Source organism: Fundulus heteroclitus, chromosome 4, assembly GCF_011125445.2.
Source record: "Fundulus heteroclitus isolate FHET01 chromosome 4, MU-UCD_Fhet_4.1, whole genome shotgun sequence".
Classification (NCBI taxonomy): domain Eukaryota; kingdom Metazoa; phylum Chordata; class Actinopteri; order Cyprinodontiformes; family Fundulidae; genus Fundulus; species Fundulus heteroclitus.
The window spans coordinates 30,190,514-30,207,496 of NC_046364.1; the positions used below are offsets into that span (position 1 = coordinate 30,190,514).

The 16,983-nt window shown below is 40.3% G+C and overlaps 1 protein-coding gene across 5 annotated transcripts in view; it reads left to right on the forward strand.

Annotated features, from left to right (window-relative positions):
• zfhx3 (zinc finger homeobox 3) overlaps positions 1 to 16,983 on the forward strand; it is a 357,317-nt gene that overhangs the window by 93,151 nt on the left and 247,183 nt on the right. The window contains exon 1 of one of the 5 annotated variants that reach the window (XM_021308543.2): positions 13,151 to 13,269. The exons of 3 other annotated variants lie outside the window; for them this stretch is intronic. The gene's annotated coding sequence lies outside the window, so the exon portion shown is untranslated. Of the gene's footprint in view, positions 1 to 13,150; positions 13,270 to 13,509; positions 13,780 to 16,983 lie in introns of those variants that run through there. One more of the 5 variants, XM_036136361.1, reaches the window with a different exon arrangement.

Sequence of the window (16,983 nt, forward strand, 5' to 3'; positions counted from 1 at the left end):
TATAATTGCATGTCAAAATAAAAGGAAAACTTGTTTCTACATTAAAAATAAATGCCTTTTGTTATCACTAACATTTTTAATCTCTGTTTCCAACTGTCCCTATGGCCTTGTGTCAGGTGTAATTGTTGAAAGCATACGTGCTGTCTGATTCCTGCCTTAAAAGTTTCCTGACTGACAGCATCTCAAGGATGAGCTTTTGCAGCTCCGTACGGTTCCTCCCCTCGAAGACATGCGGCACTGGCTCAGGTTGATTTGACCTCAGCCACTTTGTTGACTTTTCAAAGATAATGGGAAGCATCTTATTGTGCTGTCTGAGGCTCAGTGATTACTGCTTTCCCCAGGATCAAAGACTCTCTCATGCATTAATAAAGGGTGTTTTGTGAGGCTCTTATTAGCTGTAATGTGCCTGTCTGGTAATTCATGTCTGGTGGCAGCACACGTCAGTTGTAGGCGGAAGAATGAAAGAGCACAGACAGTGTTGTATTTCAATATTGCTGCCTTTCAAGCGTGCAGGGGCTAAATTTATATTGATCTGAATTTGATAATGATTCTATTAGCTCTATTAAATCTGTATATATTCGGGGGCTCAGTTACACTGAAACAGAAAAAGAGGCAAACAAAACAAATTAGTGTGTAAAGGTGGATTGTGTTGCATGTAATATAAGAGGGAACCGATGCGGAAGATCAAGACCTGTCATAAAGTTTGAATGGGTGGTGCAAGAGGCTGTGTTTGTGTGTGTAAATGTCTAAACAACCTCTGCATAAGCTGTTGTCGGAGTTCTTTATATTTACTCGAGACATTTTTTAAACCGATATTTTTCATGGTGAACAATTCTTCCCGGCCCTAAGCTTTCAATTTAATTATGTTTGGTTATTTAGCGCCAATTCACACATCAAAGCACTTCACACAAAGACAGTAAGTAACGTAAACTTTCAATGGGAAAGAAAACAAAGAGTCCTTCTGTCTACTGTAGTCGGAGGTTGTTGGCTTGCTCCTGGATCAGACTAGGTCTCGACCGGTGTGCAATTCCTCACTGTCTCATCTCTAAGCTTGGCTGATGGAGATACCTTGTGTCACAATCTCCAGAAGTTTGGGTTTTGTTTTTCTTTTGTGTGCGGTATTGTGTTCAGCATTTCCACACTATGATCTTATAGGTCTTGCCTCATTGAGATCACAATCCCTTGGCTCATTATTGTTAGAAAGCTGTTACCTTTTTAATTATTCCCTTTGTGTTTAGTTTCTCAGTTTATTCAGGTGTTCTTTTCTTTGTACATTTGAATTTATTTCTCTTAGATCTCAGTTTATCTTTTCCTAGGTTTTCCTTGGTTTGCAGTTTTTTGCATGTTCAGCTCCTTTGCGGTTAAGTAGTCTCCTTCCCTCAGCTCCCTGCTTTCACTCTGTCTCAGTTGTTCTAAGTTTCCCCGATTACTCACATCTGCTTGTCTTCTTCCACCCCTGCCACACCCCTCATTCACACAGACCACTACATCCGTTTGTTTTTCTCCTTGTCGCAAAAATAAGCCATTCTAGTCAACGAAGCTCCATGGTGCTGTTCCATGACAGACAGCCCTCCTTGGTCGAATGTCAGAAAAACAAATCAAGTCTATTTTTGACCGATAACGCAGCAAAAGGCGGAACTTTCTAGAAACCTTATGAGGAAGTCAGATATGAGAAGAGTAAAGCAGATCTAGAACATTTCAAAATAAGAGGGGAGGCTTTCTGGATGCCTGAACGGGTCCCACACACATGCAGTGTGGATTGCTGCATGGCGAATTCTGCAATACAGAATATTTTGCGACAGAACATAGTAAGTGTGAAGCCAATTTCAGTATTTAAGCTTCCTGATTCTTATTGTTTATTGTTGGATTCTTCAGTTTGACTACCATCCTATGCTCAGTCAATTTCCTGTGCTTCATGTCTGTTCTCCATGTGCAAGACCATTTTGTAAGTTCTCTTTATTTTTTAACATTACCCAGCTTCATCTCAGTTCATCTCTGTATTTGAGTTATTCACAAAAGGGATTCATGACACCTTGGTGTAAAACAGTGGTTGTTCTGCCCAAAAGGTCTTTCAGATTGGAGGGCTGTCAGTTTTTGCCTAGTTTTTTATGTTTTGGTGGTCCTCTGCTTTGGATTCGGAGTGGGATTGGACACAAGAAATTATTTTCTGGAGACATTTTATTTATAGGGACAAATTCCCAAAATGTGTGGACAAAGCTAGTAGGAAAATATAAAAGCAAGAATTTTGTGCAAGATATAGACATTGCACAGCATTTGATGGAAACAAGATGTATTGTATCTAGACAAAAAAAGGTTCAGCAAATACATTTTAGAAGTAACCAGGAGAAAAAGAGCTTTTATGTAAGTGAATAATCAAATTCAAGATTTTCATATGTACTACAATATTCTGTTAAATTTACACTAGTTTGTGTTATTTTTCAGGAGTTTAAAAATGTTAGAAATAGCTGCATTGTTGCTGTCTTACACCAGTGGGTGTAAACAAAGCAGACAATTATGTCACCATTTATCAAATTCTCTCTTTTTCTGGGTCAGCCCATATACACAATACACTGAAGCTTTAAAAATCTCAACTTCAGAAGTGTGTTTTTTCAGCTACCCAATCTGACAGTTTGTATGTGGACGAGGAATGCAAACACATCAGAAAAAGTTTATTTTGCAAGCTATTTCTGTTAATGTGGACAGGGCTCATCACATTTTTAATTTGCAATAGCCCAGAATTAAGTTTACGAGTGACAGCGGCCCTGCATTGGCGCCAAAGCAGGTCAGGTTTCAGAGGTCATTAGATCACTTGCTGTTAACACACTACCCAATTATTGACACCTTTGTGACACTGACCAGCAGGTCTGCCAATACCTGTCTGCTACTATCACGGTCAGACAGAGGTCATCATTAGAGATCTGGGTCACAGCGGGGACCTCAGGGACCGCCAGCTCAACAGGCCACAAGCAGAGACGGGCCAGGTCAAGGCGAACCCCTCACCCTCCTGCCGCAGCCGTATTCAGGCCTGCGTCTTTTTCTTTCTCTTTTTTTATTCTGTTTCTCTAATAAAAATTCTTCAGTTTCTATAAAAAAAGTTTACAAACACACCTTGATGACTTTCTAGTTTCTGGGTATGTTTTCTGACTGGATTTATGGTGCTATAGGTTATCAGCATTGGCCACCTTCCTCGGCTTTGCCTGTGGCTTTTGCGTTTAACAGTTGAAGCACAACTCATCCTTAGTGTTTTCACTTCAACTAGCAACAAGGGGCTGATAAATCTTTACGAAAACCCTCATTTAGAGAGTGTGCATACATATACATGTTTCACGAATAACGGGGATTGTATACTTGGGGGAATTACCGTAAGACACTTTGAACAGTCCAAGAAAAATATAATTCATGCATAATTGATCGGCGGCATGATTGCCTGAGTTTACTGTCATTTTTCTAGGGTGAGACAAAGTCTTTCCTCAGGCTGTTTAGCCTAATGGTCTTTGGGGATTTTTAATTTAGGGCTGTCCAGGAACAGAAATGGAGCTTGGGAACTCTCGCTCTCCTTTGTATCACATGTATGGCCAGGCTAATTGCCTGTCATCTTGATAAACTCTATCACCTTATTTAAATGTTTTGCCTTGCATCCCAGTTTTAGCTGCAGGTGAGACGAGAGGGCTTTTATTTTTCTTGGAGTAAGTTGGATTTGGTAGATAAAATTTTGTTCATCTGTTGTAATGTGTTCCAATATTAACGCTCCTCTTAGGCATAATTATTCAGCTTAGTTGTTGTTTCTCTTACAGAACCACAAAAATCTTTTGTCCTAAACAGGCATTAGCTGTATGCCAGAATTAATGTGTGCGAATGTTTTACAAATTTAAGGTTTTAAAACATAAATGTTACGACAGTCTGAAGTCCTTCACGTGAGATGCCAGAGAAAGTGCCAGAGTGATCAGAAATGTTTCACCCAGTGTGGAGAATAGAGGAATGGGGCGGTCACCCTCCCTCACCTCTTGCTGAACTTTGGCAGCGACAGGTGAGGGAGGCTGCAAGAAAGCTGATGCCTTTCTGATACTTACAAGAAAGAGAAATATGGCTTTTCGATATTATTTCTGGTTGAAAAGAATGTGTACCGTCAGTGTTGAACCTAAAAGAGCACACGTATAACTCTCCAAATGGGATCGATCTATCTATCTATCTATCTATCTATCTATCTATCTATCTATCTATCTATCTATCTATCTATCTATCTATCTATCTATCTATCTATCTATCTATCTATCTATCTATCTATCTATCTATCTATCTATCTATCTATCTATCTATCTATCTATCTATCTATCTATCTATCTATCTATCTATCTATCTATCTATCTATCTATCTATCTATCTATCTATCTATCTATCTATCTATCTATCTATCTATCTATCTATCTATCTATCTATCTATCTATCTATCTATCTATCTATTACAGATTTTCCTCTTCATTTGTGTTCAAGTAATGAACTTGTGGCTCATGGTATTGGTTTTCATTTTCATGTCTAAGATTCAGAAATGTGAACAATTGAAGGCTCTTTGTCACCAGAATAGGTTTTGTTAGTAAGCGAGTTACTTTTCCTCCACATAATCAGTTGGTGATTTACTTGTTAGGGTTTAAACCCACTAATGTAGCTGTTAAAACATTTCCCTAAAGCACACTGTCCATCTCACCATTCAGATTGTATGAGTAATTTTGCAGCGGGTTTCTTCGGCACACATTATTTAGGCTCTAAAATGTCACTTTAAGCAAGTGCTGGGGAAAGTGAGATTACTTGGACAGCACCTGCAATGAAATGTTCTGCTATCCATTCGGCTTATGTGGCCTACACAGAGAAAAAGGAGTCTCCTTTACAACTGCTTATCATGGTTGAGCTAGGCACCCATGCTGTAGCCTAGCCTGCCAGACTGACTTACCGGTACACGGAGCGTAAGTCAGTCTGGTAAGGCTCCATATGCTCCGGCCTAAAACAGACCGGACCAATCACAGCACAGAAGGCGGGACTTCACATTGCGTCACTCTCAGCGTCAGAATTACCCATGAAGCAGCGGTGCTTTACTGTCAAGATACATACAGAGAATTTTGCTACTTAGTGCCTTGGAGAATTAAGAAAGTACATTTATCTTACATTTATATTTTTAGACAAACGTGGCAAAGTTACTGGAGAGTTTGCTCGACGGCATGACATGTTTCACGGACTACAAATCTAAAAAACAGTGTGTCGTTTGGAGTTTTTTGCGTCACATCCGTAGTTATCTGATTGGTGCTAACCTGATGATGCTGACCCTGTTAGTCCTGCATTTCAAATCGAGCTCTACCAGCTCCTTACCAGACAGATAAGCAGGTGCATACAGTGTAAGTCAGTCTGGCTGGGTGGCTGGACAGACTACCCATGCTGTGGACAACAGTAGAGATTTTGTACCGACACAAAGTAAAAATCCCAACATGGTAAGAACTGCATTGGGTCATGTTCCATCACCTCTGGGCTGTTCCTTTCTTTAAATCCAATCATGTTCATTTTACTCATTAAAACACTACAGAGGCAACACAGCTAGTTTTGTTTCAGAAAAGTGCGGAAGAGTAATTTTTTGCATCAAATGACAAACGAGTAGGCAAACAAAAAACAACAGAGAGCTTGGTTGTGATTTATTCATGTTTTATGATTTTGTGTGGGTTTTCTAGCTCTAAAATATAAGATGTGGCCTTTAATGCGATGGTGTTTTTGACACCATCGCATTAAAGTTCCATGACAGCTGCTTAATGGACATGCTACCACTAGTAGCATGTCCATTAAGCAGCTGACTGTGTGCTCTAACAGAGCAGGCAGCCTAACTATTTAACAGGCTAGCATCACTTTGTTAAGCCCAAAATGGATCATACCCCATTAGATTTAGATACCATCATGTTTCTTCTGACTGGAAGTGATGTTAACGTCTTTAATCGGCCCAGCCACAGTCCACGCTTGAGTCTGATAGATAATTAATGGATCTCACTAAAGACAAGGGTGATGGCAAGGAGGCTTTCCAGTCCTAAAGACTTGGAGCTCATTATCAAAGTTGAATCCTCAAAATACCAGCGGAACCATGCAAAGAGCTTGTCAACACTTCTGAGTCGAGTTTGATGGTTGCAATGCCAATTAAGATTTAGCCATCGATTACTGAGAAGTGTATAAATACAATCATCTAAATACCATTCTAAATATTTCACTTTTGTTAAGATGGATATAAAAACATAAAGTATAGCTTTCTAAGTTAATGCTCTTTTTAAGCTGTTTAATTATCTCTTGAGAAATGAAACAAACTTCTAGGTTTAATAAAAATATAATTGGAATCTAATTAGATCAGGGGTATACAGTATTTAGGCCTAGCTTTTGGCTGGTTTAGTCATATGGTCCTGCTCTCTGGAACTCTTTTCCTCAACACCTCTGATCAATTTCTACAGTGTCCAAATTTAAAGCAAACTTAAAACATATCTATTTCCTCAAGCCTTTACTTAGGTGTTTTTTTTTTTAGCTCATTTTAATATCCCTTTTGCTACTTATTATTTTTGCATGTTGACCCTTTCTGTATGTATTTCTTATTTAATGTTTTTATTACTGTTTTATTGTGTGTATTGGTTACTTTTATTTTGTATTTTTCCTAGCCCACTGAGTCTGATTGTCATATGAAATAGGCTTTATAACATAAACTTGACTTACTGTGCCTTTGCTCTAAAAACAGAATAGTAAAAAAGTTTTATCTTTTTTTTTTCAACAATAAGCACTTGCAAACTACTACTAAATGTTTCAGGGATTTCAGTTTTAGTCTGTGTGCAAAAATCTAAAGAACAATAAGGCAATGTTATTGATAAAATGACTATACCTGCAAAAATCAATGTCATCCTATTGTGCCACACTTCTGTTTTAAATAAAAGCACTTCCATAGTTTTAAAGATCTCTGTAAATGATTTGATGAATTGAAATGTTGATATTTTTACTCAAGCTCATCAGAATCCCATACTTGCCTGTGCATTGTCCAAATAACGATTACAGTCATAGTGAATTTGAATAATGAGCACAAGTTTGTCCTATAGTGTACAAATCACCGTGTTCATGAACACTTTTTTTGCACTATTGTGCAGCAAAGCAATTTATATTCCAAACTAATACGTTTGCTTTGAGGCTTCAAGGTAGTGCACCTACTTGTGTAAGGGTAGCCTGTTTTGACAAACATGCAAAAAAAGAAAAAAAAAAGAAATAAATCTTGTGCAATTGATGAAAAAAAAAAGCGTTTTGATGTTGTACATCAGGGGCTGTTTGAATCTCATGGTCATAAGATATGTCCATATTTGGTCCGAAACAGGCACTGAAGCCCTTCTTTGGTCTAAATGCGGCTGTGTGCTTTGAACAAAATTGTTTGTATGTTGCTGAATGTGGTGGCCAGGTTGTTAGAGTAATTTATACCTGTTGTGAACCAGATAGGCTTAGATTGGCAAGATGTCTGTCAGAAAGAGGGCTGAGATTAAAGATGGGTAATGCATGGTTAGAGGAGTCTTGAAAGGTTTTTATTCTTCTTGAGAGCATAGTGAGGAGTTGAAACAGAATAGTGGCTGCTAACAGACGGATGCGAAAACAGAGGCTACACAGAACATTAACAACTGATAATTTCCACGTATTTTCCCACTTTGTAAGGAGCATATACCTTCTAATGGCTCAGGATTATGACAGGCTAATACTCGCATCCGGCATTGGCCCGTTCACACCTGGTAAACACGGTGAGCGAAACATAGGCGAACCCCTGGCTGGCCGGCGCTCCATTATCCCCCTGTAACCATCCACATCAGCAGCCACCTCCACCACAGCCTGCTGGGGCCATCGCTGCACCGACCACTCGCCCGAGACGAAACGCAATGAACTCCAAACCACGCCGTTCATCTTCCAGATCGGGGTGATTTACCGGTTTAGAGTGGGCTCTCACCCTCGAGAACCAATATAACATTTCCCTCTCTGCTGAATAAACATTTATAATCTTTAACTTGATGTTCTGATATTATGAAAATAGAAATCAAGCAGTCGGGATGCATTTTGAGCATTCTGTGCTAAACCAGCTGATGGGGAAAATGGATATAAATGACACTGGGGGAGTAGTGGAAAAAATGTGGAAACAGTAGGAAAATGAATATATCTGATTGGACGGCAGCGCCCGTAGGAGATTTGAAATCATGCTGGGGAGGAATGGAAGTAGAGGCTACAGCTTTCCCCGCTGAGTTGCACAAAAAAGAATGGAATGTTGTATGTCCCTTTTTTGCATTGCATTTCGTGAAGTGCTGTTGTTTCAGAAGCTTGATTGCACTTTTGCAATTTCCTCACCACTCTGATGCTTGCTCCTCATCTCTTCCTTTGTCTTTGGCACAATAAGCCAACATAAACAAGCAGAGCGGGGCAAGGAGAGTGACCAGGGAGGAAACGAGGAAAACAGGAGGTATTTGTGGCTGTTGTTACACGGGGGGGGGGAAATAAAACAGAACTGCAATAGAAAAATGAGGGGGGAAGGAGAAGGTTGTGTATTAAAATATGAGATGTGACCTTTTTCCCCCACCTCAGTTTCTGTGCGGCCATCAGTAAGCAGCCATGTTTGAGAGAGGGACGCCATTTTCTTGCGGCACTCATTACTGTGTTTTATATTCGGCGGTGTTGGGATTCGCTGGTCCCTATTCGAGCCTGTAGTCATGTCAGACGTCAGCTGATCGTGTGCGGTGTGTCTGTCTGTGTCAGGTTTGAGTGAGGGGCTGCGAAGGGGGCAGCCAGGGGTGGGGGAGCTCAAGTTCATAACCGGCGACGGTCGACGACAGAAATCGTGTGTGTGCTGTCGCGTGCGCCCGCAAAACTCAGCTTTCATCAAACATCCTCCCATCTCCGCCTTCGCTCACGCCCGTCTTCTTCGGGGCCCCGCAGCGTGGACCAAATTTCTGTAACCTTCAGTCAGAGCCCTGTAAGCGTGACCGAGCGGCGCGCTAACCACGTGTGCGGTACCTGGTGCGTTTTTTTTTGCGCTGGCGAAAGACAGAGGCGCTGTTTTGCTGGGCATGTGCACGGTGTCAGACTGTGTTCTGGGTACAATACATGGTGACAGAACAACACGCACACACACACACACACACACAACACCAAAGCCCTCGTTCCTCCTCCCTCCTGCCCTTCTCCCAACACAACCTCCTCCCTCTTTACACCCCTTCACGAGGACATCTGCTCCCCAAGCGTGGCTGCCATTGTGGCACTCCACACTAACAGGGGTTTTAGCCACTGGTGGTGTGAAATTAAACAGCCACCTCGTCCCTTGATGATAAGTGGCGTCCTGTCTTCATGCTGCGGCTATCTCCTGTCACACAGCACAAGGTCATGCTTTCAAGGGTGATCATGGGAATTAGAGTTCACCGTTGTAGAAAAAAAAAAAAATCACAAAGAGTTGAACATGAGGGGTGAATAGTTTAGAAAACTATTATGTAAGGAGAGATTTTTTTGCTGTTGATTTTTGCAAGTGAACCTCATCCGATAGCTTGCTGCTCAGTCAGCTGGAGTATTGCCTTGATTCAACTAGTCATATAGCACCCATGTCCTTTGTATGATCAGTTCTAATGAAAGTAAACACACACACGCACAGGGCTTTCTGATTCTCCCAGCCACATTTTTATAAATTCTGTTTGAATCACAGGTACAAGGTAATTACACATTATTCATTCATAGAGAAGTACACTTAGAAAAGAAAGAAAGAAAGTCATAGAAGTAATGAAAAGGCTTCTCTACCCCCCCTTCCTTGGCAAATTATCTTTTTTGAAATTAATACTTAATATTTCAGTATTGTTATATATTTTTAATTCACTCTTTGCATTTTTGCAATCATAATGTATCCTTCCACATTCATCGCGGTGCTCAGCCTTGATGAGTACTTCAAATGTGAATTAAGGCACTCCATTTTAAGAGGAAAATGAGTAATAATTCAAAGATATTAATAAAACATAATAACGCTATTCAGGAAAATTGAAAGTTGAAAACAGGGGAGAAAAGAAAGGAAACATTAACTCTTTGAGTGTTTAGTGATGTTTCACGGTTGCGTGTCTGGAATATGATGAATGCAGACGGGGGAAGCAGGTCATCCGAGCGCAGGTTGTTCTCTCCGTGGTCCGATGGAGAGGCTGAGGTCAAGGAGAACACATGATAGGGCTACTTAGTTAAACCACTCCGCTCATTAATATGCATGCTGTTGTTTATATAATCCCTATTTTCTGACTCGTAACGTGGGGAGGCGGCAACGTGCTGTAGACAGACACAAGTGTGTAGCCTGATGGACACAAGTGTGAATGATTACTTTCTCTGTCTTTGACTCATACCTTGGGTTTCCCCACTCGCTTCACACCCTTCGCTTAGTCTCTCTCAATTTAAGATTGTTAAGCAATGGAAATTAAATTTCTTTTTTTCTTACTGGGGTTTTAAAAAATAATATTAGGAAGTCTTTATGATCATGATGGTGTTAAAATGATTGAGATGCCCTGGTAATACCACTGGAGTCATTTTCCAGCTCTACTTAAGCCCTAATGTCAGTGATAGAATGGTTCGGCCTGGCCCTGGGTCATATTATTTCTCTTTGCATGTGAGGCAGACAGGCGTCCTGCGGCTGAGGAACCGTTAACTGGAAAAGTATAAATTCAGCACAGGTCGCATCACCTGTTAGGCCATCGGTTGTGCAATGTTTGTAATGAAGTGGCGTGAACTGAATAAATCTGCTTTTGTTTCAGTGTTTGGGATTTTAGCCAGCACATTCATGTCACAGCACACCACATGCGAGTTATTTTCCTGGATAGATGCGTTTCCGTCGAGTTAGTCGGCTGCCCCTGCTGCAGGAGAGGGGCACCGCTGACAGTGCTGACAGAGTCTTGAGGGTCCCCTCTGCAGGCATGACTTCTGCCTGGACGTTGACTCCCGAGGGTGCACACTGCAGCAGCCTGTTGACCAGCGGGGCAGCTCGAGCTCACGCAGGCACTTCAAGCCCTCTTGCTCTCTTTTTCAATGTCCAAGTCCAAAGATTATGCTATAACATTTGTCTGTTCACATTTTGTTCAAAAAACAAAACACAGCCATTATATTAGAAATTATTTCAGTTTTTTCCACAGTGTTTTTCTTTTAATTGCTGAATACAAATTAATAATAGAAGGATGTCAATGTTAAAAAATATATTTTTTTGTCCTTTTAGTGAGTTATTCTCGTTTTGATATGCACAGATGTATCAAAAGCTAGTTTTTTGATTCAGCGACATTAGGCTTAAACTTCAAATTTTCTGAATAAAAACACTTTTCCATCTTTTGAATTGCAGGAATACAAAAAAAATGGTTCTGGTTTAATCAGTTTTAACAGCATCTTAACGTAGCTTTTAAACTTTTTTCTTTTAATCAAAGAAAAAAATTAAAAGCCTTCTAAAAGGTCAAAGGTTTTCTGCGCTTCTGCTTTAATCTTCAAGAGTCTCTAAAAGTGGAATTTAAATTTTTTGCGTTTTATCTTTGTCTCTGGTCAAAATGTTTTTGCAGTGGTCGAGATTTAAACATATTTTGATTTAATGTGGTATTTGAATCGAATAACAGTAAAATGCCATAAGAATAAAGCACGGAGGGATCCTTCTTTGAAAAACTACAAGACTGTTGGGATTGCTTATATTAATTAAATTGATAAATAAAGACTTAAGAATCATTTTAAAAAATCCTTTTTTGCAGCTAGATTGCATTGTGAAGCTGGTTATTTTCATAAAATGCACAATAAAAGCTCAGAACCATTGCAAATGTCAAAATACATGTTCAAACTAGTTTTACATAAATTTTTTTACACTGAAAACACCTGTGATTTAGACAAGTTCAATTAGAAAGCAGGGGATTTTTTTTCATATAATTGATGCTCTCTGCTTTTCTCCTGTGCAGTTTAGCTTCTTTATATCTTTGGAGCATAATAATAACAAACCCAGAACACTAGATACATTTTTTATTTTTTTATTTTAAATATCAATACATTTTGAAATATATAAACTGATACGTAAAAGTGGAATTTTGGGTTTTGTGTCCCAGTACAGCTTCATGGCTTGCAATGCCCTGGACTGTGGTTCGTAAAATTAATGATTTTTTTTTATTTTGATCCTGTTGTTAAAACTTTAAATGCTGAAACCTTACCAGGTTTACCCTTTTAATAATAAATATATACATTTCTTACTTGCCTTTAAACCTGGAAATAATCATTGTTGTTAAAGAAAGCCTAATTAAGAGCCTCCTGCTCTAGGATATGTATTTAATATTCTTCATGTGATTAACTAATACATTATATTTCAGGTCGTCATTATTTAACACTAAGGGACAATTGCTTGTTGTTTAAGAAACAAGTAGTTTCTAATAAATCTTTAGGATAATTCTACCTTCTCTTTGTTTGTCTGGCACTCCAACAGCAGCACGCACACATACAGTATAATCACTCACACCGCATTCTAAGTCATTTTGATGAAAAATGAGTGGCAGTGTGATTTGGGATAGCTTGGAGCCAGCATTGATGTCATTAGGCAGCACCTTGTATGATAAGGCAATCCCAGCCACTGAATAAATAAATAAATTAAAATCATTTCTTATGTATTCTTTTCACCTCCCTTCAGAACCCTCCTCTCCCAAATCCTGACCCCCATCATCCCTATCCCCTACCGCCTGCCTCCCCTAAGTACACATATACACCCCTGATGCAGTCGTCACCGCTTCTCCCTTCCCCCTGTGTGTCCACGGGCGTATGGGGGGGGGGATGCAGGTTTTTAATAAATAATGCATTCTACTAATATGCATTCAGGTGGAGTCAGTCGTTGGCCCATCCCGTGCACATCCGGAGAGGGGAAAAATGTAGAATCCAAGAAGGGAAAGCTTTCCTCCTTAACTGAAATCGTTGACGGCTCGATAATAGGCTAAAACAACGAGCACAAGAGTGAAAGAGTAAGAGAGGGAGCGAGTGATGAGAGAGAGGGAACCGGGGGAGAAGAGGTGAAGGGGGGGGGGGGGAGACGGTAAGAGAGAGGGAGAGAGTGGCAAGCATATTATAACTCATCCATGTGGATCACCCTAGTAGATTGGGAGCAATCCCTTGTTGAAATTGTCTTCTAAACACTTAGAGAGAAGGAGACAGAACGGAGCGGCCAACCCATCTCAGTGTGCCTGTGTGTGTGCTCTCACACTGCCTGCTATCCCAGCCAAGGTAGAGAGACCTCTGACAGACTGCCTGCATGTGTGTGTGTGTGTGTGTGTGTGTGTGTGTGTGTGTGTTTCACCTTGCTTCACTGTGTATTGCCTATCTTGTCAGGCAGCCAGCAAGTGTGCGAGTGTGTGTGTATGTGTTTGAGCAAGAAGGAGAGAGAAGACGCATCTGTGTGTGCGTCTGGTGGTGGTGGAGGAGGTGGTGGGTATTATGCACCCTGGATGTTGCCTCGTGCTTTAAACAGTTGCCTACAAGCCCAGGTAGTGTGTGCCGGCTTCTAAATAAGCAGCACATTCACCGTCCCCTTCAGGACGGGAGGCAAGGCTGCAGAGTGTGAAATCAGACTAATACAGTGGCGTAGGACTGAGCAGGAGCAGGAAAAAGCTCCCGCATGACTTACTTAGACTAGAGGGGTAGAGAAAGAGAGAGAGAGAGAGGGAGAGGACAAGAACCAGCAGAAGATAAACAGGGGATTGGACATCAGAGATAAAAGGGGAAAAAGGCAGTAAGGTCAGTATTTTTATTTTAATTGATTTTATTCAGTGGATTCAGCTCCATGGATGATTCTTTTAAGTCTTTACCAGTTTAAGTGGAGTTAGTGTGAAGCTGGGACGGAGCCAGCGACTGTTCTGATTTGCTGGAGAAAGTATTGATTGTAAGTTTGTGGGAAGTGTGCTCTTTTGATCCTGCCAGGTGAGAGCAGATGGAAAGCGTGGAGGTGGGGGGGGACTGGTATAGAGTGGCCTAACTTTTTATTTAGTACGTGTATATGTAAGGGTACAGTGTGTGTGTGTGTGTGTGTATGTGTTTGTGTGTATATATATTGTTTACATAACTCTGTATGCGTCTAGCTTTAGTTTACTTTTTACTATGGAGGATGTTCACCTGCATTCTGTGTGTTTTGCTTGCTTTTTGCAAAAAAAATTTAAATATATGCTCTCAGACAAGGTAGGTGTGTGTATGCATTTGGATGTGCAACGTCAAGGGCGAGCGAGACAATACCCCAGGAAATGAAATGGGTCACAATGGGGCGTTAAAAAAAAACAGGACTTTTCATCTCCAGTTTGCGTGGATGACGTAAAGAAAAGATGCCGGTGACAGACAGACAGTGTAAAGCTCCAAACATAGCGAACAGTCACTATGTCATGCGGTGGGGAGTTATCCAATCAGAGCCTGCGCACACAGAAAGACCATGTGACCACGGTGCACACACAAGATGGTGTCCATAGCTTCAGGACGGGAATTTGTGCTCACAATACTATTCTGAAAGTTCATTTTTTTTATGTTTCTTTATTTAAAATGTTTCATCATAACACTTCTTACATCCTGAATATTACGTCATGGAGTTAAAATTCAAATTGACTATGTAATGTTAGTTGATACAATATTTTTTTTCCCAAAAACATTTTTATGAGCAGGGGCAAAATACTGTCAGCGTATAGATGTGCTCAGCCACACACAGGCAAAGGAAAAGTGAAAAAAGCCCAGACTACCAAATTGTCAGCAATACTAAAGACATCAACACAAAAATTTCAGCCATCCATCACAGCTGTCGGCCTTTTTCTGTGGCGACAGTGATTTATTCCAGGGCTGAAATCATTTGGAGTCTCTCGCTCCCTAACTCACTGGCTCTCTCACTGACATTCACAGGCACACACACACACACACACACATATCCACCATGCACAGCAACTCCACCAGTGTTAATAAGTGTTGGATTTCTCCTGTTGTAAATTTCTGTAGTTGAGATGTGATGAATGTGGAATTACATCTTTCCTCTTAAAAAAGCTGACCAGACTCCTTGCTTCTATGGGTGGTTGAACGTATGGCTTTTAGCAATGTTTATTTCATCTATTAAGAACCCCTCATCAGTGTGTGACAACAGATTAACAGAAGAAATTAAATTTGCAATTCACAACAACCTACAAAATAAGTTTAAGTGTAATTAATTTTTAGTTTAGGGGAAAATGTACAAATTTTAAGCACTAATATTTTAAAAAACACACAGAAAACTTCATTGCATCTTTCTTTACTACATAAACATGGGAATAAGTTTGTTGAGATAGCAAAATATACGTATATATATTTCTCTTGTTTTTAATATCCAATGTAAACACGCTCTCTCGCTCTCTCTCTGTCTCTTTCTCTGTCTCTCTCTGTCTCTCTCTCTCTCCACACACACAATGGTCAATAGTATTTTTTTTTACCTGCAGTTCCAAAAGATGTGATTAATAATCCGTTGTTTTTATTAGCTGTCAATGTTTCTCTCCTTGTGCAACACTGTAATGATAAATAAAAATAAAAACTGTCACACTGTGGTGACCCACATTCTAAAGTCCCCTATAAATTCCACACAGGAAGAGGCAGGAGTTTCTCTAAGACTATTTTTGACATGTGTGTTAGCCATGCTTCTAGCCGAGTAAATGTGGAGACATTAATTAAAAGTGATATGCAGTGTGTATTCCTCCACATGCTGTGTCTGTTTGTTTGTGAAAATTATGAGCAAAAAAACCTTCGGCAGCAATGCTAGTTTGACCACCCCCCTCCTTTATTTTTAATACCACTGTCATTTAATTTCCTTTCTTTCCTCCACAGCTTCTGTGGTATTTTTTCATATGTCGGATGATAAATCAGGTCCTTTGTGCGGGACCTTTTATAAGTCAGTGCAATGCCCCTAATAACCTCACTCTTCCAACAAGCGCACACATTTCTCTAAGCCTGTGCTCTACGTCTAAGCCTTAGTCCAAGCCCCATTGCTGCATCCTTAGATTGGCGTGTGCATGTCTTTGTGCAAGAGGGTGCATGCATGTGGAGTCACATGGCGGTGCACTCACTGCTTTTGTTTTTGGTGGAAGGGCATTTGGTTTGATTTGCTTAAACAGTATGATGTCAGCTTTTCAGATGCATGGTCAGGAGCTGTCAGTTCATAATATTTTCATCTTCTTTGCTGATCCGAGGTGGTCTGTGCGCTTCTGGAGTTGAGCAGAGCAGAGATTGCTTGGTTATGTGTCAGCTCTGCTCTGGCCTTTTGTATATCTAGAGAAATGATGTTTGTGCTGGCACTGAAATCGGCCAAGGGGGTCACTCTGGCTCAGTCAGAGACAAAACTCTGAGCATGCTTTATGTTTACAGAATGCAACACACATTAAAAATAAGACATCTAGTTGTCTTGTTCGGCAAAATCCATTTGAGGGAGTGAGTAGTTACCACAATGTGTTGGAAAATAAATAACTAGTTGAAATTTAAATAAAATTTAAATGAAATGTATTCACAGTCACTGACGTGAACTTTAAACACTAAAAAGTTCCATATAGATTGGGTATGATGTATATTATTAACTAGCCAATCATTACAGTCCATCAGCAGTGGAAGTCATATGAGGCCTTTGCGACCGGTGCTCTCGGTGCTTCCGCATAGTGATTGAGCTGAGTCTAAGGTCTGGGCCTTGCCATGATAAGGTGCCAAACCTAGCTTTGCTTCTAAAATCCTGGATTGATGCCTGCTTTAAGAGCTTAGCATGGTCATCCAATTCAGACATGCACTGGATTGACTGGCCTACCCTGGTTGCCTGTTATCTTCTTTGAAGTTTTACAAGAACAGTGGTCTGTGAAGCACCATCGCTTACTGTAGGTCTCCATTCTGTGCTAAGGATTTTCACATTAAGGAAACCTTTTCATTTGAATTATAGTCATAATTAACATATTTGCCATTTAA